General features: G+C 42.0%; 1 protein-coding gene across 2 annotated transcripts in view; it reads left to right on the top strand.

Annotated features, from left to right (window-relative positions):
• The window catches only part of KCNQ5 (potassium voltage-gated channel subfamily Q member 5), a 587,063-nt gene that overhangs the window by 361,773 nt on the left and 201,618 nt on the right, over positions 1-23,672 (top strand). The window lies entirely within an intron of this gene.

Genomic DNA, 23,672 nt, shown 5'->3' on the forward strand with positions numbered 1-23,672 from the left:
AGGCTCTTGGAAGGGAGAAAGCTCAGAGGAGGATTTTGGGGCAGTTTGTTGCCTACCTGGCAGGAGAGAAAACATGGAGCCCGAGAGACTCGTAAGAAGCTGATGAGCCTCTGGCTGTGCGGCTTAGGGAGCCTGCGTTGGACAGGGCTAATTTTATCACTTCTCGGGGCCACACACTCTCCCTGCACAGGGCGGTAGCTGTGTTATCCCATAATGCTCAACAGCATACAACACAATCTTGCATTTCCAGAGCTTGTCACCTGAGCATTTAAAACCATTGTAAAGATATTATTTCTTTTCTCTAAAACAATGAGATGTATATCTTAGAAGATACAATTTCATCCAAACTCTAACATTTACAAACTAAAACATTACACACATTAATCAAAGGTAAAAGCTAACTTAGGAGTAGTAGTAGCATTAATCCCTCAGTCATGTTCCATTCTTTGTGACCCCATGGACTGTAGCCCAGAAGGTTCCTCTGTCCATGGAATTCTCCAAGCAAGAATACTGGAGATGATAGCCATTCCCTTCTCCGGGGGATCTTCCTGACCCAGGGATTGAATCCGGGTCTCCTCCACTGCAGGCCAATTCTTTACCATCTGAGCCACCGGGGCAGCCCAAAGGTTAACTTACATGTTTACAGAAGAAAAATCATCCTGTAACTGGTTGAGCTTAAGTGAGTGGAGATGTTTTCAGACATTTTGGAGTCAGTCTCTTTTGGGAACAGTAAAACTGGTTTAAAGAAATGTATTTTAGAAGGGCTTCTTGTCTTTGTTTATTAAAAAGCAGAAAGTTACCCAGTGGAGGTGGGAAAAACTCCTCTTTGCTGGACTACAATGCAATACCTGGGTGACATATGTGAAACTCACATTTGTGAATAATCTATTTAAAGCTTGAGTGAGGTCTTTCCTTGTGGCTTAGCGGTAAAGAATCCCCTGTCATTGCAGGAGATGTGGATTCGATCTCTGGTCCAGGAAGATCCCATAAGCCATGGAGAACTAAGCCCTTGCACTACAGCTATTGAGCCTGTGAAAAGCCCATGAACAGCAACTAGATAATGGGCCCCACTCTCCGCGACTAGAGAAAACCCACATAGCAACAAACAACTAGCACAGCCAAAAATAAATAAATAAATGATTTTTTTTAAAAAAAACCTTGAGTGAAGTATGATTTAACATATATTTTAACTCCTGTTTTTCACAGAACAAATCTTAGTCTTATTGGAATTAAACTTATTATTTATTTTAATATATGCTTATTGTTTCCTACTAAACACCACAGAAAACCAGTTTATTTCTGCACTCCTAATAGCACGAAAATGCTTAAAATCTTAAAGGAGACTTGTTTAGCAAATACACATCCCTTAAGTGAGTATAGAAAACACTCATGTTAAAGGCTGAATTTGAAACCTCCAATTAGATTGTGGCAGCTTTAATCACAGCTCTTATTTTTAAGATGGCAGCTTATATTCCTTGTCAAGTCAGTCATGATGAGCCTCAGTGTTGTGTTTGTGTTCCCACAATTATCCATTGTTTGGGAAAATTAAAAAGAACGGATATCCACTTAAATAGATTACAACAATGTTGTCTTGGCCACTTTACAACTTCAGTTCTCAAGTTGGGGTGGGTGTCTTGGCAGCTCTGTATTTCTTCAGTCAATGGACTCAGTCATTGGAATTGTTCCCTGATAGACTCTTAAGTGTACACTGTGAAACTTTTAAGAACAACAATATCATCTAAGTTGCTCATTTTATTCCTCTTTCTGCCCTTTACAACAGTTTGTGGATCGTTATGAGCATGTGGCCAAATGATTCACGTCAATGAGCAGTAAGAGGAAGCTTTTTGTTACCTTCCAGTTCCTGAGTCTTTGCAGCCACCATACTGTTTCATGTCATAATACCTGTATATTTATTGGTTCTAAAACTTTCATCCACAGTGAAAATACGCATGAGGGTTCAGTTCAGTTGCTCACTTGTGTCCGACTCTTTGTGACCCCATGGACTGCAGCACGCCAGGCCTCCCCGTCCATCACCAACTCCCAGAATTTACTCAAACTCATGTCCATTGAGTCAGTGATGCCATCCAACCATCTCATCCTCTGTCGTCTTCATCTCCCGCCTTCAATCTTTCACAGCATCAGGGTCTTTTCAAATGAGTCAGTTCTTCACATCAGGTGGCTAAAGTATTGGAGTTTCAGCTTCAACAACAATCCTTCCAATAAATATTCAGGACTGATTTCCTTTCGGATGGACTAGTTGGATCTCATTGCAGTCCAAGAGACTCTCAAGAGTCTTCTCCAACACCACAGTTCAAAAGCATGGATTCTTTGCCGCTCAGCTCTGTTTATAGTTCAACTCTCACATCCATATATGACTACTGGGAAAACCATAGCCTTGACTAGACGGACCTTTGTTGGCAAAGTAACGTCTCTGCTTTTTAATATGCTGTCTAGGTTGCTCATAACTTTCCTTCCAAGGAGTAAGCGTCTTTTAATTTCATGTCTGCAGTCACCATCTGCCGTGATTTTGGAGCCCCCAAAAATAAAGTCTGCCACTGTTCCTGTTTCCACTGTTCCCGTGAGGGAACAGAAATGAGGGTACAGAGCATGAGGGTACAGAAATATTTTATGTGAACTATAAATATTTTCTTTATTTTGTATACTCCATATTTACAAGAAACTGTTCTTTTAGGCTCCTATTTTACATGAGTTGATGACAGTAATCCCATCATTTGCTTGTTAAATAAAGGAAGTTATATTTAGCTATTTACATATTTTGAATTTACATGCAGCTTACACATACAGTCAATCATCATTACCCATGAATTCCTTGCTTATAGATTTGCTAACTGAAATTTAGTTTTGAGACAAAATTCAATCCCTGCGGCCCTTCTCTGGTTGCTGGTGGAACAGGAAGGATTTTAGTCTCCAAGGTACCTGTTTCCAGCTGAGGTGGGACACGGCTCTATTGGACCGTGTATTCTTTTCATGGCCTACTTACATTTTTCACAGTATTGTGACTTTGTTGATGATTTCACTGTTTAAAATGGTCCCCAAGCTGGTGCTGAAGTGCAGTCTAGTGTCCTACCCCAAGAGAGCTGCGATGTGCCTTACAGAGAAAGGACATGAGTGAGATAAGCTTCTTTCAGTCATCAGTTATGCTGCTACTGGTTGGGAGTTCAATTTGAGTGAACAAGCAACACACATTGGGTAAGATGTCTTGAAACAGTAACACATGTAAAACAAAGTTATGGACTGAGTAATGGAAAAGACTCATAACCAGAGCTCCAGGAATCTCAGTCTACCTTCCTTCTGGGCAATGGTTCAGGACTCACTAACCTGTTGTTCACAGGAACTATATAGAACATGCAACTACCACAAACAACAAGGGGAATCAGCTATCCTTTTCCTTCCCTGGAAGCCACTTTCCCAGCATTTCAGTGTGAGCTATCACAGCCTGACTGTACAAGTGAGGTGTGTCGTCTGAGCACATTTCTGCTGTACTGTCCACTGACCCACAACTTCAAACAATGTGCAGGAGGAAGGTGGCCCAGGAGTCTCCAGAACTGTTAACCATACATATTTTTTCATCCAAATTTCAACAATCAGACTGCTATTGAAGTTTAACTTATTGGATTTAGACATCATTGATGCTGAAAACTTGACCTCTGTTCACCAGTGCCAAATTCAATCTCAGAGACGCAATTTTGGGTGAAGCATAAGAGAATAGCTTTATTACGTTGCCAGGCAAAGGGGACAGAGCATATTCCTGCTCTCAAAGCTGTGTCCCAACCTGGGAGGATTTAGTGAGGAGTTGTATAGCAATAAACTCCTTGAGACCCCATGGACTGTAGCACACCAGGCTCCTCTGTCCATGGAGTTCCCCAGGCAAGAATACTGGAGTGGGTAAAGCCATTCCCTCCTCCAGGGGATCTTCCTGCCCAGGATACAAACTGGGATCTCCCGCATCGCAGGCAGATTCGTTGCCATCTGATCCACCAGGGAAGCCCAGCACAGCACAGGACTGCCCTCCTTTACTTTGGCCTCAGGTGGCCTCCTGATCTTGATGAATTTCTCTGGTTCCTTTAATCTGGCCTCAGATGACTTTCTTGACTACTCCTCCCTTGACTCTGCATTCCCTCCCTTCTCTGATTAGTCCCTGTTTGAATCTGCTGTTTGGAACTCAGGGAAGGTTATGGAGGCTAGAGTCTGTTCCCCACAATAAAGAATGGGAGAAACGAAGACTTCCATACCCAGGGGCCCCACAATGTCCGGCTTGGTTTCATTTATATGACACTGCTCATTTAAAATTTTAGGAAAGGCTCATAACTGAGGTCAGTACTATAGAGTTCAAGGCTTTAGAACTGGCAACACCTAGCAGAGTGCCTTATGTATCAATAAATAGAGAGTAACACACTTCATGTCTTGAGAGGGGCTAAAGCATGCTTTCACATGGAGTTATTGTCATGGATTTGGATTTAGCTGGAAATGATGTTTGAGCTTGTGCCAGTCATCCTCTGCTTCCACAGAAGGGAAATGCCAAGCCCAGGGAGGTTAGGGTGTTTGCTGCTGACTTAAAAAAATGCACAACATGAGAGTTCTGTATTAAGTTTAATTGAGGGAAAATGACGACTATAGCCCAGGAGATAGCATCTCAGATAGCTCTGAGAAAGTGCTCCAAAGAGATGGGGGCAGGGGGAGAGGTCAGTGCATATATATGTGATTTTAGTGAAGGGTGAGTGCATGCAATCAAGCACACATTTTTTGCAGAGGTTTCTGCTAGTGTTGTAAAGGTTTCTGCTAGTCATGAGGAGCAGTTGTCACCATAAAGGATTTTAGTGCTTTTCTAGATATGAAGAGTTACAAGAACTGAGCTCATAAAATCGGCTCCTGAAAACATCTATCTAGCTGAAGACCTATCCTGCCAGTTTTTCTCCCAAGCCCAGAGTGCCTCATTTCTGGTCTCTACCCTGAACTCCTTTCAGGGGTGTTGAAAAAAAAAAAAATGAGCCGCTGCAGCAGCACCGATTTAATCCTTCCAGAGGTAGATGGCAACTGCCAATGGCAAGTGCTAATTCGTAGTTGACACTGCTCAAAGCCATATGCTGGGGCAGAGCTGGGAGGTGCTGCCTGTCCATCCTGTGAATGCATGCCCCCATCAGATCACCCTTTCTGTGAGTCTGGAGGCTGACTACAGAAGAGAGGAGACATTTTTACTACTTAGAGGTTTCATCTCAAGCCCCGGGGGAAATTCTTGTTGTTAGTTCGTAAACATATGACTTTTCTTCCTCATTATGTTATGCACATTTTATAATTAGAAGTCAGAAATTCCTGATTAACTTAGATCATAAATTTTAGCTTATCTTTTTATTTTAGGAAACCAGGCACTATTTTGAAAGTTACCCTTCTATTGCTTTGTGATGACACTAAAATACTTTTACTAAAGCTTAACTTTCATTAGTTAAACAGAAACTCAGTTGTCTTCAGTTGGAAACCCATGACTGAATGCTGAGCAGGTATATCAGGGCACCATAGGCAATATTGCGAAGGAAATGTTTTGAGAAGAATGTATTCTGTACAGCGTTCGGAGCCCAGTGCTTCCCCGATGACTAAGTATCCAGTGCGGGTGATTGGCAGGGTCTACCAACAGCTGATCTCAATAAAACCAACTTGACTGTGCCTTGGAGAACTGTTTTTGGAAGGAGTTGGTAAAATTAAACAATGAGAACTGATTTGTTTCATGTCTTGTAGTAGTCAGAGGAAGACATATAAGAACAAAGATATAATTAAGGTACAGCATTTTTCTCCTACTATACACTGTATTATATGGAGCCGAATTTCAGCACTGGCTCCCTTCAGCAGTGACAAGGGAGAAAAGCCATGATTAAGATGAAAGTCTCCTTTCACACATAGGAAATGAAACACTATAAACCTAATGATATTAATTTTAGGGTTTTATTTCCTCCTTTTTATTACCTCTTTAGGAGAAAACACATTCCTTGCCCTGCAAAAAATACTGCTCTTGTGTTGCTAAGTCATGTCCAACTCTTTGCAACCTCATAGGCTGTAGCCCACCAGGGTCCTTTGTTCATGGAATTTCCCAGTCAAGAATACTCAAGTGGGTTGTTGTTTCCTTCTCCAGGGAATCTTCCCGACCCAGGGATCAAACCTGTGTCTCCTGAATTGGTGCATGGATGTTTTACCACTGAGCCACCCGGGAAGCCCTTTAAAAATTTTAATCAACACATTTTTCAAGTTCTCTAAGCAAGGTGATAACCAGTCCCATCCCCTTTGTGACTTTTGGTCAGCACAGTGGAAGGTAATGACATTATGTAATTTTAACATATATCTCTAAACAAAAGACATCCCTTTATTAATTAAAGATAAGTTAATAAGAAAAAAGTATGGTGAAATCCTCTAGCACATATGTTTCAATACATTTTTTCATTCCTTTCTTATTATTTTCCTTTAACTCTATGAGGCATTCAACAGAAAATATGGGGGTACTTCAGTGCCTTCAGACCATGCTATGCACTACAATAAAGGAATAAACAATAAAAAAAAGGTAAAATGTTAAAAAAAAAATAATGTATTTTCTGCTGTCAAGAATGTGGAGTTTGCCCCATTATGCTCAAAGAGATACAGGGGTTAGTTAGGCTTGCAATAGGAGGACTGATAAGATGCAGTTCCTCCATCAGGATTTTAGACACAGGGGCACTAAAAGCTACTCCAGCCCCACCATTCACATTATATGCCAAACAGCTCTAAGTCTCTCAATATGAACCTCAGGTACTTCAACTGGACCCAGCATTCCCTCTGCATATCACCATAATGAACCCCAGGTATTTACACCAAACCCAGCATTTCACCCACGTCTAGTGATGAAGAACCCCAAGTACCCACTATTCCCCACCCCCATGTCTCATGGTAAAGAATCCCGTGTTTTTCTGCTGGACCCAGCATTCCCTCTGTGTCTTTAACAGAGAAACAGTTTCAAGGGTTGGACCTGTGGAAATCTTTTGGGACAGTGGTATTCTGCTGAAAAAAGTTAGGGAAATTCTAAATTCCGAGCTTCCAAAGATATTTTATGGTGAACATGTGAATGCAAACTCAAAGCACTGTGGGTGTGGAGAACAGAAAGGTCATTGTGCTATAGGCTGGTGAAGAAAAGAATCTCATGAGGTGGGATTTAAAACGAAATGTAAGTGTAGCTGAAAACAGCGGAGTGCTGAGGTGAGAAAGGGAAAACTCAGGTTCTGTCTCCCAGACTGTTGACTGATCATTTGCAAGGGCGATGGGTGAATGTGTCAACAGCGTTTACTAGGAACTTTGGCTACGCTACACATTTCTCTGTTATTTGTGCTTGTTTGTATCTTTACTTCTGTGACTTTATGTGTATGTGCATACAATATTTACAAACAGGTGCAAATACAGTGTCTTGGCCAAAAACGTTGAAACAGCGAGGTCAACCGGTGTTTCAAGGTAGTCAGTACCTATAGTTCATCCCTCTCTCAAATGTGACGCTGCAGGGATGAAGAAAAACAGCGTGGGCTTGGCTGCTCACCCAATCAATAGGTGATGAATTTATACCCGAAGCTAATAAACTGAGGAGCAAGCAAAAAATAGCCTCCTCAATTTCAGTATATTCATTTTTTTAAGTGTACCTTATTTAAGTGTCCTTTAACATTTAATTAGCTACTTAATGCCTAAAACACAAGGTATGTTTTTGATCTGAAAACACAGCCAAGTTTGAAAGTAACTGAACTGAAAACCCTTGAGACAGAGGAACTATTTTATAACTATTGTCTGCTTGGAAAGCCATTCTTCCATTCATATTCCTAAGATATTGTTAAAGCGATTTTTTTGAATCTGGGAAAATGATATATTTGAATGTTTGTGTTTATAACTTGAGTGTATATAAATGTATACACATATATGCAGCAAAGTGTAAGGATAACAAGAATAACATGTAAAATTGCAGAAATTTGACTGCTCCTAAAATCCAGTAATGGCAATTGCATTTTACATCTATAAACATAAACCTAATAGCTTAGCTCCTCACTTGGGCAGACAGTTTGCCAGCGGTGGGGGCAGGGGGGCATTGTGGCTTCTGTCACATTTGCAGCGCAGGGCAGGACTTTTCTGGCCTCCTCCACTTCTAGGTCATGCTACTCTGTATCTCTCTATCTCCTAAACATTACTGGACAGGCTGATTACTAATAGCCATCTTTATATGCTTATCTACTTCTTGTTCAGCAAATTCTCAGACTAAAAGGTCAGAAGAGGTTCTTGTGTTGAATATAATAGACACAGATACTGTTGCTCCCTCCCCTGTCTTCTGTCACCATCTCTGTGGCTCTTAATGTTGTCTAAGAGCATCTGGATGATTGCAGAAGTTCAGGTACCAGCTAGGATAGCCTCTGATTACCTGATGTCTACTGAATTGTTTGACAGGAGTCCTAAAGGCCTGAATAGAAGACTGTCTCTAGGACAAATGCTACCAAGAAAATATTCACTCCCTAATAATTCAAGCACACTTATTTCTATTTTGTCCCCTGTATTTCCTTCTCTGTTGGCCCCCAGTGTGATTAAAAATCAGAATAACTACCAGCTTCCATGGATTGCCACGTGTGTATTACATATGCACATGTATACAATATTGACACAACAATCTGAAAATAGAAAATTGCAGTGGTTTTCTCCACATGTGGTTTCAGTAATACCAAGCCTAATTACCCAGTGGAGGAGAATTAGACTTTATAGGAGGTGCTAAATATAATCTAACGAGTTTTGTAACAGACATATTTTCATAGAAACAGGAGCAGTTGTTTGTTATGGCTTTTTTGTGGTTTGAAAGGCTGCACTGCCTTCCTGTCTACTGGTAAAGAAATTCTTCTCTAACTATAACCATTTGGCACAGCCTTACCTCTGCTACTTCCCTTGTGGCTCAGCTGTTAAAGAATCCACCTGCAATGTGGGACACCTGGGCTCAAACCCTGGGTTGGGAAGATCCACTGGAGAAGGGAAAGGCTACCCACTCCAGTATTCTGGCCTGGAGAACTCCATGGACTATATAGTCCATGGGGTCACAAAGAGTCGGACACGACTGAGTCACTTTTGCTTACCTCTGCTACTACTATCTGAATGTAAGTTGCCTTGCCAGAGAGCTGGTTTTTGGATTCCTCCTATGTAGTCTCTAAAAGGCCTTTACTTTTTCACTAGTGAATAGATGAATCTTGCTTTGCTATTAAATACCTTTTAACTTTTTAACTAATAGCTTTTAACTAATACAAGTCAATGAATAATTATTCAGTGGCTTCTTTGTATAAGGATCTGGTGGGTAATGCTGGTGCCTAGTAGGTGTTCAATGAATTTTTCTTAAACTCAAAGAAGTAAAACAAAGGCCTGCTCTCAAGGACTTCATAATCCTCTCAAGAGTATCATGTATTTGTGCAATATGTTCATTTCATCACACATATAATCAAGTCCTAACTAAGCACAGCAGATATTAGGCTTCTCATCTTACAAATGAGAAAATCAAAGCACAAAGGAAATAAGAGATTTGGCCAACAGTTCTATATTAGGGCTTTCCTTAGAAACAGAACCCAGAAGATGTATGTATATATATAGGCTTCCCTGATGGCTCAGTGGTAAAGAATCCACCTGCCAATGCAGGAGATGTGGGTTCAATCCCTGGATCAGTAAGATCCCCCTGGAAAAGGAAATGGCAACTCACTCCAGTGTTCTTGCCTGGGAAATCTCATGGAGGGTGTAGCCTATGGGGTCGCAGGCCAGACACAATTGAGCATAGCACAGAAGCAGCTATATATTTATATATATATATTGTAATATTTACTGTGAGGAATTGGCTAATGTGATTATATAGGCTGAGAAGCCTCATTGTCTACCATTTGCAAGCTGGAGACCCAGGAAAGATAGTGGTGTGGTTCATTCCTAAAGCCTAAGAACTAGGGTATCATTGATATAAACCCCAGACCAGGGGCAAGAAAAGATGAGATGAAACGCATATCCTAGCTCAAGCAACGAGGCACAAAAGAGGGTGAATTCCTCCTCAACAGATTAGATGGTGTGTACCTACAATGGGGCGGGCTGTCTACTTTACTGGTCTACCAGTTCAAATGCTAATCTTACCTGGAGCCAAGCTCACAGACACAGCCAGACATAGTATTTTCAACCTAGACACTCAGTGGCCAGTCAAGCTGACACATAAAATTAGCCATCACAGGTTCCAAGCTAGGAAGTAGTGAAGCTAAGCTAAAATCCAGGCTTTCTAAAATGCATAATCTGACAGTAGTTAGTTGAACAAACTTCCTTGGCTCACAAAAATCAAACGAAAAGGAAGCATCTTGGCAAAGGAAGAAAGCAATATACATTTATTCATTCACTGATACCCCAAATAAGTAGAAAAAGTATCCTGCTTTCAACAGCACATGGCCCTCAGTTATTATTTAGTGGTTGTAGATTACTGTCTATCACAGTCATACTTTATTGATAGGGCTATAAACTTTTTAGTTATGAAGAGAAAATCCATATCTAAAAATTTTTATTTTAAAAAATAATTTCATTTTGCTCAGTGGAAAGAAAACATTAGAACCTTTGTCCGTTAAATCTGGTGCACTGCCTGCTTTTGTAAATAAAGTTTTATTAGAACACAACCACACCATTCTTTCATTATTGTCTGTGGCTGTTTTTGTGCCACAACTGTAGAGCTAAATAGTTCCAAGAAAGGCCTTATGGCTCACACCAAGTCTGAAATATTTATGACCTGCTCCTTTATGGGAAAAGTTTGCCAAACTCTGATGTAAATCTTTCCTCTTTCCCTTCCTCTACTGCAAAAGGAAATAACTAGTGGGAAAAGACATAGCCTAGATTCTCTTATGGCAAGAAGAGGAAATAATATATATTTCTCCCTAGACTTTGCAGGTGATACTTCTGAGTCCCTGCCAGCCTCGTGCATTTTGAAGGGCCTAGGAATCATAAGCATTTCTGGCTCTTCATTAGCACAGCCTTCCTGCCACTGCTCTCTGAATAGAAGCAGAAACATCAGAGTATACAGAAACAACTAAACTTTACATTGAGGAGGATGGTAGGGCTTGTTTAGTCCATCCCTGTCGCTTTTCTGATGGAAAAACTGAGATATATTTCCATTTTAAGATAAAGGATGGACGCCCATGAAAACCCAAGATTTGGAGCAAAATAGTCAACTATTACCCACTTTCATTTTTTTTTTGTTTTTCATCACCACTTAATATGTATTAGTTTCAGTTATGCACCTGAAACAATAACAACAGAATTAAAGTAAACATCTCTAGAATTGTCAGTGAAGGATATAATATTAAATTAGATACAGTCACATTCTGTCTCACTTTTTATGTTTGTGGCTTTTTTTGTTTTTTTCCATTGGAGTACAATTGCCTTACAATATTATATTAATTTCAGGTGTACAACATAGTCAATATTTTTATACACTGCAAAATGATCACCATGTATGTTTAGTTACCATTTGTCACCATACAATTATTACAGTATTATCAACTATATTCCAAATGTTGTACATTACATCATGGTTTATTCATTTCATAACTGCAAGTTTATACCCCTTAACCTCCCTCACCTGTTTCACTCATTACCCCAATTCCTCCCCTCTGACAAACCACTAGTTTTTTCTCTATATCTGGGTCTATTTCTGTATTTTTTATTAGTTTTATATTCCAACTACAAATGAAATTTTACAATACTTATCTTTCTCCATTTCACTTATTTCACTTAGTGTAATACTTTGTAGGTCCATCCATTTAGTCAGAGTGGCAAGAATGCACTCCATTTATGGCTGAATAATACTTCATTGTATATGTATTTGCTGTTGTTGTCATTGTTCAGTCACTAAGTCGTGTGTGACTCTTTGCAACTCCATGGACTGCATCATGCCAGGCTTCCCTATCCTTCACTGTCTCCCGGAGTTTGCTCAAACTCATGTCCATCGTGTCGGTGATGCCAGCCAACCTCATCCTCTGTCGCCCCCTTCTCCTCCTGCCCCCAATCTTTCCCAGCATCAGAGTCTTTTCCAGTGAGTCAGCTCATCCCATCAGGTGGCCAGTTAGCCACCCTGAATTGTGCAGTGACTGCTGGTCCACTGGCAGGGCCAGATCCCAGCAAGACTGACTGTGGGGACCGGGGAACCCAGGTTTGGCTCTGGCCTGCTAGTAGGCAGGTAAGCCCCCAGTGCTAATAGGCTGGAAGAAAAACTCCAACAGGTGCTTGCCTGCATCAGTGTCCTTATGGTAAAATAAGCTTCCCAGAATGGCTGCTTGCAGCATCTGTGTCACCAGGGGAGTCCCAGTTGCCTCTCTAGGCATCGCTCTGCGATCAGCAAGCAGGTATGACTTAGGTTTCTTTCAGATTACTGCCTCTGAATGTGGACTCAGAGCTTGTGAGATATTCTACAGTCCCTTTTACACTCCCTTTAAGAGTGGAGTCTCTGTTTACTACAGTCCTCTGGCTCTCTTGTGCCTAAGCCCTGCTGGCTTTAAATGTTAGGTGTTCTGGGGGTCCTGTCTTTCCAGTGCAAGGTCCCTGAGATTGGGAGCCCAACGTGGGATTCAGAACCTCGGCAGTTGTGATCGTCTTCCTGTTTGTTGGCCGTCTAACAAACAGGGGTGTGGGTCTTTACTAAACCGTGTCTCTGCCCCTCCTACCCGTCTTGTGGTTTTTTCTTTATATCTTTAGCTGTGGGAAATCTTTTCTGCCAGTCTTCAGGTGGTTCTTGTGGAGAGTTGCTGTGTAAACAGCTATAATTTTGGCATGCCCATGGGGAAGGTGAACTCAGGGGTCTTCCTGCTCCACCATTTTGACCACACTCACCTCAGTTTTGTTTATCATATACGTGGAATCACCAACTTCAATGCTTTGTAAACAAAAAATATTCTTGATGTTTACTTACATAGAAACAGGAAGAGAAAGCAGACATGTTTACTTACTTAGCAGCCCCAGAGGAGTGTCTATAGTTTTTACAACTGATTGCAAATATATTTTTAGAGGTGGGCATGTTCTGCATAGTCTGTCCACTACTTTCCAACTTTGCTCCATAAACTCTTTTTGTTTTGTTCCATAAACTCTTCAGCAGCTCCACTCATTATAATGCTGGCTTTCAACTTCCTTTCAACCTGGGCCACCAAGAGCCGCAAGAGCCATTGTAGGCCAGTCCCAAAAGAAAAAGGTATCGTCCTTACCCCTTGGGCAGGTACTTACATGTGCAGTGGTTTCAAAGTTTATGGTTATTACTCTCTGGAAACATCTGTCTGCTGGGTTTAGTTTTTCCTGATGTTGTCCTACATCATAAAGTCTACTGCCAAGGGTACTTAACTTGCAAAGATTTTGTTTTCTGCTAGTTTAGTCACTTTACTACTTTATTTCTGTAGGCCAAGTAGACTAGAGAAAATCAGTAGCAATTCCCCACTCCATGGCCCCCACAGAATAACCTGGCTCCACTGGTTGAAAGTTTTTATTCTGCAAAGCTTAATACTCTCATTTCATGGGAAGTGATGGGTCCTCTTGGCTTATGTGTACCAAAGAGTTGCACTGAGATTTCCCATGTAATGTGATTGCTCTCAGGAAACCTTTCAAGGAAAGTCTATTTTTAAAGTAAGTGGATCATATGGGTCTAATCAGTTGAAAGAAACCAAATTCATAATTGATTTTTTATTATCAAATATAGTACTTTAAAATAGCTTTTTGCTTGCAGGGAAAAATAACTTTAAAGCCTATTTTTATCCCCTTTTACTTTGTTCCCAGTAAAAATATTTAAGTTACTTCAGAATTTCTGTTATTCATTTTCAGATAATGTAATGGCTATTATCATATATTCATAGAAAATTGCAATCATTAAGTTATTATTTGCCTAATAAATTGACCATTTCTTTTATGGAAAAATCATTCAGGCCAGACAACTATTGTCAAACATCTTTTAACATATGTTTTCAACCTTTGCCATAGCTCACTTTCTTACATAAACAGACCTTTTGAAACAAAGCATGGAAAATTTAATTCACATGGGTGCATATTATCAAAACTATTAGTCTGGATTATTTTCCATGGTGTCAGCACCAAAGTTACCTCTTGAAAAGATGCCTTTGAAAGCAAAATTCACATAGATTGTACAACGTTGTCTCTTTCTCAAGCTTTGCAAACAACTTTTACTTCATTCACAACTGTAATTAGCATGTTATTCTTCTAAGGCCCCTTCAATGGCATGTGGCCTGTTCATCAGCATGGCAACCTGGCCTGTAGTTCTTGGAGCTCATTTTAAGGGTGAATCTCTGTCTACTCCATTCCACCAAAGTTCCTTCCCACATACAGACAGCAGCCCAGCAGCTTCTCAGGGCTGCCACCCATTAATTTAGGGCAGCCTGGAGTCCTTTCCAGAAGCTGGAATAATGAACGACTGGACACTGGGGTCCAGCTGTCCATGGCTGTTGTGTGTCAGGAAGGCACTAGACTAGTGCGCCTGGGGAAGGTGGTCACATTGCCATTCAGGTGGGCTCGCCTAGACACAGCAAGAGGTGACCTGAGCCCCTCAGGCCCCCCTGGGCATGGCTCCATGTGAGACATTTTCAGATGCCTTCCTTTATAAGCAGGAGTTTTAGATAATCAGTCACTTTAATTCTTTTCATGGTTTTATCCTTGTTAAAACTGGTAGAAATTGTGTAGCAATTGTGTGTCAATGGGATGCTCAGTTGGCATTTTTTTTTCTTTTTTCTTTTTTTCATTTATTTTTATTAGTTGAAGGCTAATTACTTTACAATATTGTAGTGGTTTCTGCCATACATTGACATGAATCAGCCATGGATTTACATGTGTTCCCCATCCCGATCAGTTGGCATTTTTAATTCAATTTGGTATTTATATACTTGGTTGTTAGGTTAAAACGCACAAACTCTGAGTTTGATGCGGCCTCGGTTAGTCTTTAAAACAGTTCCAGGGGAGAGGCAGTGAGGTGTATGGAGGGGGCGCTGGGCGGGGACCAGCTGCCACGTGACTGAGTGACTCAGAAGCAGCAGCAAGCGGAAGGATGTAGTTCCGTTATTACTGCCATTATTACATTACACACGATGTTGTGCAGAAAATAGAACGGAAACAGACCTGCCCAGAGGGTCTCTCTTGGAAAATGGCGGAATTAATGTTCCGGTGGGGACCTTAAAACCCCAACAAAAGAGTTTGGCTGTGACAGCGAGAGAAAGGAACCGTACCTTTTAAGACGGGAAATTGGCGTGATAAAAGCAGGCCTGCGACAAGCTGAATTCCAAGTGCACCACTGCTTGGGCTTGATGGGTCAGGGCTATGACTTGTGAAATTCAAGTGTTAACCTTCTTATTAAGACCTTCTTGGGCACTCGGTCAAACTTCGTCTCCATCCTGTCCTCCCCTGCTTGCGTAGGGGTTTCCCACCTCCTTAGCAGTTATCACTCTCTAACATTATATACGTTTTATTTGTTGACACTGTTTGCAACCCGGTTATCCTACGACAAAGAGTTTTGTTGATTTTATTCACCGTTGTGCCGTCAGCACCAAGAACGCTGCCTGGCACATGGCAGATTCTGAGTAATGTGTATTGTATGAGTAGATGAATTTACTAGTACCTGCACCTGACCTGACTCTAGTTACTGTTTACTGGTTAGTAGCAAATTAGAGAGAGAAGGTTCCTGCCTTCGTGGAGCTTACTTTCTCGCAGAAGAGGCTAAAATAAACAAGCAAATAAGAATTCCAGTGGATGGTATTTGCAGAGGAAAATGTAACAGGGAAACTATCAAATATCAAATAGAACGTCCTCCTGTTTCATGCATTAATATATGACAGTAGGAAGACTGGTTTTGTTTTTTATTTTAAATTCATTGTTTCTTAACTGTCTACACTGGTTTTCAGTCTCAGTAGTGTCTCCTGGAAAGGACTCAGAAACAGAGCTTGCCAAGGCAAGGACCTGACTGATGGGTTTCTGAATTGCAGCCTCGGGCCCTTTAGGAAACAGTGTTCTGTTCCCTCTGAAAACAAGCAGGGTGCATCTGGGGATTCTTAGAGTAGGGAGTTGGTATTTCATGTTAGGAATAAATGAATCAAGATTAACATAATAAAATGTAAAAGCAGTAAATGTAAGCTTTTCAGAAATTTAAGTGAGGGAAATTTAGATTTAGTTTACATTAAGTTAAATTTGAACCAGTGGTGTCATTTGCTTCTTTAAAAAGAGTACAACTTTAGGCTGCATTAATATTTCTACTTCACGGAAAGAGAAGTTACAGACAAAATCATATCTTTATGAAGTATACCCCCAGATACCCTGCATCATCCAGAAAGTACTTGAGGCTGCTAACAAAACACGTATGGTATTAAGTAGATAAAAATAAGCGAAGGTCTGTGTTCCCACTAAACTGAAGGCCCTGTTAAGCACAGACCATACCAAAGTTCTCAGTAACAGTAAATATCCAGTGACTGAAGTAATACAGTAAAGATAAGACAATGATAGGATAATTTAAAGAAGTCAGGAGTGACATTAATCCTTAAACATTTGCCAGAGGATCTGTGCCATTATTACCGACTCACAAATTCACCGCCAAGCTTCCTAGCAGGCAAGGCACGGACACAAATACGTTAAAAGATCACTGCCTTCATAAAGTAAAACCTCAGCATTTTCCCCAGAAGCAATAGATGGTGCTTTAGTTCATGGGATTTCACTTGTCTTCAAAACATAAGCCTTACAGAGTTTTCTTACAAACCCGTGGCTCACCTCTGCAGACCTCTCACCAGGTACATGTGCTCACAAGAGGTGGAGCACCTGTCCTGCCTGAATTTCCCCTTCTTTTTTTCAAGAATGTTACAAAATGCTTAACAGTGTTTTGCTAAAATCAAGACGACTTGTCTGTATTCTATGCCTCTAATACAACAAATCGGGAAACGTATAAAAATAGGAGATAAGCTTAGATTAGTGTTTCTTACTGGTTGGTGAAACTGTGCTGCTTTCTAGTAATCATGGTTGTTCTTTTGAAGTTATTAAAATCATTTGCTGATTTTCTATCTGGGACCTTTCTAGGAGTTGTGATTGAGCTTATCAGTATATGAAGTCTAGCGTCCCTTACTTTACTCTTTTTTTTTTGACACTCAGAATATTTTCATCTCTCTGTTCATTTGACATCTATTACATTTTTCCAAAATTTATTAACATTTATTTAAAAAAGTTTTTCAGCTTCATGCACAAAACCTTATAACATAATAAATCTGGACCCAGGAACATAAATCATTAAAAATGGCCAACCATTTGTCCATCATTTATTTTGCAAGAAAATTTTTCTTGTAATGAAATCCTGAGAGAAATGTCTTATATGATACTTCATCAAACAAATACAAGGTGAAGTATAGAGAACTCTTAAATATATGGTAAATTGGTTAAATGCTTTTTACTCCTCAAGAAAATAGCAAAAAAAAAAAAAAGGCAAACATAGTTTTGTGAAGATAGTTCTGTGAGCAATCAAGGTAGTGAGGTCCACGGACACAGGTTGTCAGTGGTCAGGATTGCTCCACCTCCTGGGATGTGGCCGGAGAAATACAGGAATGGTGAACAAATGCGTATCTTTGTGATAGTCCTCTTTGAAAGCAAACTTTTGCTGATAGTTGGGCAGTGGAAAGTTTGGATTTGGATTCCCTGGCAAGAACCGACAGTGCAGATACTTCACGCTGATGACTAAAAGGCTCCATCTTTTGCTGAGACTGGAGGATGATGACGGGCCTGAGTCTAACTCAGGGATGCAAGAACATACTGGGTGTGCTTTTAAACAGCCGTGACCAGGAGAGAGGCGGATCTTGATGCTAGTTCGTAGGCAAGGCGGACAAAGGAGTGCTCTGGGTGTGTGTGATCTGAAGACTGATAGGGAGTCATGGTAAAACCCACTTCCAGGGGCTGATGAACTGACATGGAGGCAGGAACACACGTCCTCAGGGTCCAGACCCTGCAGAGGACCAGTGGGGAGAGGCCCTGAACGAGGAGACCTGGCTCCTTCGGGAGTGTCTGTCACAGTCCTGGGCAGCTCAGTGCTGAGGGGCCCTGCACCCTGGACCCTCTGCATGGTAACACAGTTGTCCACCAGTGAATGATGCCTTTAGAACAGTCCTGTCAAGAGAGGGAGTGCAGTCAGAAGCCCTTCTTGCCGCTGGGATTCCCCACTCCTGGGGGCGAAGCAGGCCTATGGCATCTGAGGCGAGGCTCTTGAACTGCCGCTGGGTTTTCTTTCTCATTATCACTCATGGGCATCAGTATGGTCTCTGCAGAAACACACTGTGCAAGCTGAGACCTCCCCTCCCAGCACCCTCCGACCTCCTTTTCATACCACACACATGTCAGTCAGTTCAGTTGCTCAGTCATGTCTGACTCTTTGCGACCCCATGGACTGCAGCACGCCAGGCCTCCCTGTCCATCACCAACTCCCGGAGTTTACTTAAACTCATGTCTGTCAGGTCGGTGATGCCATCCAGCTATCTCATCCTCTGTCGTCCCCTTCTCCTCCCGCTTTCAATCTTTCCTAGCATCAGAGTCTTTTCAGATGAGTCAGCTCTTCCCATCAGGTGGCCAAAGTATTAGAGTTTCAGCTTCAGCATCAGTCCTTCAAATGCATATTCAAGACTGATTTCCTTTAGGATGGACTGATGGATCTCCTTGCAGTCCAAGGGACTCTCGAGAGTCTTCTCCAGCACCACAGTTCAAAAGCATTGATTCTTCAGCACTCAGCTTTCTTTATAGTCCAACTCTCACATCCATACATGACCACTGGGAAAACCATAGCTTTGACTAGACACACATGTAAAAGGCAGCATTTCTCTTTCTAATTATGTTAGTTGATGACCTTAGGTTTTTAGCTTCACAGAGATTACAATGGTAGTATTTATTGATTAGGGTCTTTATTAGTATTTGGGGCTCATAGCACTTGAAAAGCAGTTATCATACAGTGTTCTCAATCAAATATTCCAAACCACCTTTAAAGACACCAAAAATGTATTTAATTTCCATTGCTTTGCAATAGAAGCTAGGGCATGTGGTGGATAGATTTCATGTGCAAAATGCCCTTTTATGGAAAAATTATACAAGAAGGACATTTTGCAAAGTGCCAACTATAGAAATAAAGGCAAATTTAGGATGCTAAAAGAAAAAAAACTGGGCTCCAGTTTCCTTAGGCAGATTTCTCAGATTTCTTTCCAGATTTCTCAGGCAGCACTTCCTCAGGCAACTGCGGTGGCAGCTGGCAGGTCGTCTCTGGTCACTGATGCCGGCGCGTGCACTGCGGTCCTCGTGATTCACTGTGCACCGTGAGGTCTTTCCTCAGATACACACTCTGCTAAAGCAGTACTGAGAAATTCACGAGAAGTCAGAGGCGGGGTTGAATTTCCTTCAGAAGTTTCTTCTTAAGAACTGTTTTCTTTGAAAACTTGGTATCTACTTCCTGTTGTCATTCTTTAATTCCGCAGTTGCCATCCCTTTCAGACATTTGCGATCACCCCTGCCCCAGAACTTTCCTAAATAGTTGACTCACATGGACAGTTAGGCGTGGAAAGCATATTGTCCCCCAAAATCCTTGCCAAGAGCACCTTGTAGGTGGGAGTGTGCGGTCACTGCACCCACAGAAGCCCGTAAGTCTGCCTGCCGACGGGGCTCAGCTCCCTCAGAGTGCGTGGTCTCCATCAGCCCCTCTTCTCCACCGCTTTGCTCACCGTGGCTCCTGGGGGGCTGAGGTGTGTGTTTGTGTGAACGATGTTGTGTAACTTGCTTTATTTTCCCATCACTTTAATTCTTCCCAAATGAACCCCTGCTCAAAGCATGGACTGGCTTCTCAAGTCACAGACATCATCTGTTCCACAAGCACCCACAGTATTTCCAAGTGGACCCTTCTCCCAAAATCAGAGGAGCCTGGTGGGTTATAGTCCACGGGATGGTGAAGAGTCAGACACGGCTTAAGGCACTCTGACCAACTGGGTCTGGATTAGCCCACAAGAGCTGATGGTGGTTTTCTGGGATAAACATAGAGGCCTTTCGACTGACAATATTTTGTGTCATAAATGCCCTTCTTTTCCTCTTATAATTATCTCTGCGTTCTAAAGGACAGAAAGTCCACATCAAAGTGAATTTCCTCAGAAACAAGATATAAATGGTTGCTTCAGGCAAAGTAAAAGCCAATAGTTGTTACAGAATGATTTTCTAGGAATACAGATTTTATGATATTGCAGGATTAATTATAAGAGAAAGAATATTCATATTTTTTCAAAATTATTTTAAAACCTACCTCTAGGGGGAAAATAAACAAATTAGGACTAAATACATGAAAATAAATATCTAAAATGCTCTAGGATTAAAAAAAAAAAAAGAAACATTACCTGAGTAAGTTGGTGACCCATGCCTAACAGGTCATTTTCCAGACCCCAGCGCTTGACTCATCTCCTACCACAGGCTTCTAATTTTTCTGTGCCATGAACCTTCAGCAGTTTTGTAAGGCCTGTGAGCTTTTCCTCAGAATAATGTTTTAAGTGCATAAAATACAGGTGATTACAAAAGAAAAAAATTAAATTTGGAATGCTATTATTAAAATATTAAAGTTTCTGATAGAATTATACATATGCTTCTTTATTGATGAGTTAAAAAAAATTCTCAGCAATGGGCCTAATAACTACTGTAATCTTGAAATAGTGATGAGACAAAAATCAACATTTAAGATGAAAAACAAGTGGTTTATCTACAACTGTAGAATGGGGTTTGAAAATATCTGTGGTTTCTATGAGTGACAGAGTCATGAGTCCTGCTGATATCATCATGGTTTTTAGTCCTAATAATACCATCATGGTTTTTTGCCATGACTCGTGACAAAGATATAATTTTTCCCATCCGCATTCACCCCTCCCCGAAATTCTACCTACAGACCCCTTGGGGGCTTGTCTACCATAGATAAACACGCCCCATGTCCAGTGACTCTTGCCCCTGCTCCCACTTCTATTCAGCCTGCAGAGACGCGGAGTAGGGTTGTTGTCAGACCGCACACGGGTGTGTGGGACCTTCAGGAGCAGAGGGGTCAACAGAGCCACACTCAGACCCAGAAGTGCAGCTGTCCCCTCGGGGGTGACGCTGCCAGCCCAGTGCTTCTCCAGCCAAAGACTCTGTCTCTGGCGGCCACCCAGAGCCACTTCACAGCAGTGTGTGTCTGTTGCTCCCATGATGTCACTCTCCAAGATCAGGAAGTGTCCCCAACTGGCCTGCATGCCGTTTAAACCTTCAGTGCTCATTCTGCACTTTCTGTTCATTTGCTTCCTCCTGGAGGAGGGCACTCCTGTATCTCAGCCAGACGTTGTGCCCAAGATTCTGACCCACAGTTCCATGTGGGTGTCCAAGACTGGGGTTGTCTTCTCCTCAGAATCTGGTTTTCCTCCTCACTCTCCTGACTTTTCCCCTCCTGACTTGTTAAGAGCATCGCCAGTAAGTGCAGATGGAGACCTCAGATTTCTCAGCCCCCCCACCCCCTTCCCAAACTCTACCTGCAAGGCCCAGAGTTACCAAGTGAGGGAGGTGCTGCTTTCACAACATCCCTCCAGGCTGCCTCGTTTCTGCCAGCAAGCTCTCAGCCTAACCTGAGGCACCATTACTCCTGACCCTATTTCTCAGAGATGTCTCTAACCCTTCTCAGAGATGTCCTAACATGCATGGCTGCTGACTTGATCTTCCCAGAGGGCACCTCTGATGAGATGAGCTTCCTGTTCAGAAACATTGAATGGCCTCCACTGTCGGCTGAACTAAAGACAGACCCTGGAGTATTATCCGTCATGGCCCCAGACTCCCAATTCAGCCACCTGTCCCATCCATGCTACATACAGTTAAACTCAGTAACTTGTTCCATGCAACAGGGAGCAGATACTTTATCTCATCCACTTTCTAGCTCGTTGCCTCTCTCCTGCTGTGCCCTCCTTCTGGAATGTGTTTCTCCAGAAACTTCTCTTGTCAAAGCCCCACTTTTCTTTCAAAGACCAGCTCCAGCCACACCTACTTTTGGAGACTTTCTTGATGTGCTTCCACAACTCCCAACTGAACAGATCACCCCCCGACCAACTTTCAGGCTCTGTGAGATTTCTCCTAGCGTGTATCTGTCTCTACCTTCATGATGACTACTTTGTGTGTTCACTGTACTCACCACACTGCTCATTAAGGATAGGGTCTACTTTGGTTTATTCCCATCTGTCAGTTATGCTTGGCATGGTGTCTTTCACGGAGGGTACTCAGTACATGTTTTCAATGGAGCCGAGGTGATTCCTATGTTAAAAAAAAAAAAAATGAAGTTTCAGGAATGACCTGCTTTACACTTTTCGTGAACCACCAAAGAATAAGCTAGCTAGGAGGGGTTCACTAACTCTACCCTGTTGGTTAATTAGTGAGTTTTGGTGATGCTCGTATCTGGCCTTCACCCACACAGTTGAATGGCCTAGCTCGTCCCTTTCCCCACCGCACAACCATAGTGCAGACCAACCCTCCTGGGCCTTCAAGGCTCGTCTCAGTCCTTACTTGCTCCAAAACATCTTCCCAAACCCCAGGTCTGACTTTGTAGGTGCGCCGCCTGTGCAGTCTCATGGAGCCCAGAACCTTGAAGGGCGCCACCCTTGGTGTCACGCTCCCCTGTCATTGCCTTGAAATTCTTCATAATCTTTTAACAAAGGGTCCCCGCATTTTCACTTTGCACCAACTCCACAAACTAAGTAACCAGTCCCGTGCGATTCCTCCTCTCCCGTTTGCTCCTGTCATCCCCTGCATCTTCCCTGTCTTTGCACTCGTCACTCAGAATTTTCATTTACTTTTTATATCTGTTTGCTACCCTGTATGCCTCAACAGATCATGAACTCTGCAAAGGCAAGAAAAGAAAGTCTTGTTTATTGTTATATCCCTGTGACTCAGCCTAGTATCATATGCTTAATCAGTATTTGCTGATTGGACAAGTGGATGAATGGTTGAAGGAAGGAAGGAATTTGGGAATTAATAAACGTATGTGTTCATCCATAGCCTCTTGGGCAGCCAGAGCAGTGGAGGTCTTCGGTTTTCTGTCTTCAACTGGGCTCCCATAGAAATAACCGAGTTCTAGTCCAGGAGCTACTCTTGTTAGAAAGGAGGGTAAGATTAGCTCAAGAGAGAAAACGGGCAAAGTAGAGACAAGAAGGAAAAAGATTAAGCAGCACGCAGCTGCTAATGAAGGAGGCCCTAGCAAAAGGGCTCCTGATGTCGGTCTGTTTTGAAAATACACATGGGAGTCATGAAGCCACTCTTGAGATGCTCTTAGAGGAGATGGTGTCTTAGTGACTGAGTCATCCCCGGCTTGCTTCTCTGCATGTTTTCTGCTCACCCTGGACTCAGGAGGCTTCTATAGATGGCAGTCACTCACCAGAGGGAAACATCTGTAGCTGTCTGTATTTGATGCCATATCATCCTCCCAACTACTTTAGTGATCCCTGGGTTTCACTTTCACTCATGAAGGATGAGTACTTCGAGGTGTAGATGTGCTGGAATTTGATTTCTAGTTTACAATCCCCAGTCTGTTAGGGCCAATTTAAAGTAGAATTGAAAGAATCCTGAATCACGAAGTACATGAGTCAAAA

This window comes from Dama dama, chromosome 28 (assembly GCF_033118175.1).
Source record: "Dama dama isolate Ldn47 chromosome 28, ASM3311817v1, whole genome shotgun sequence".
Lineage (NCBI taxonomy): Eukaryota > Metazoa > Chordata > Mammalia > Artiodactyla > Cervidae > Dama > Dama dama.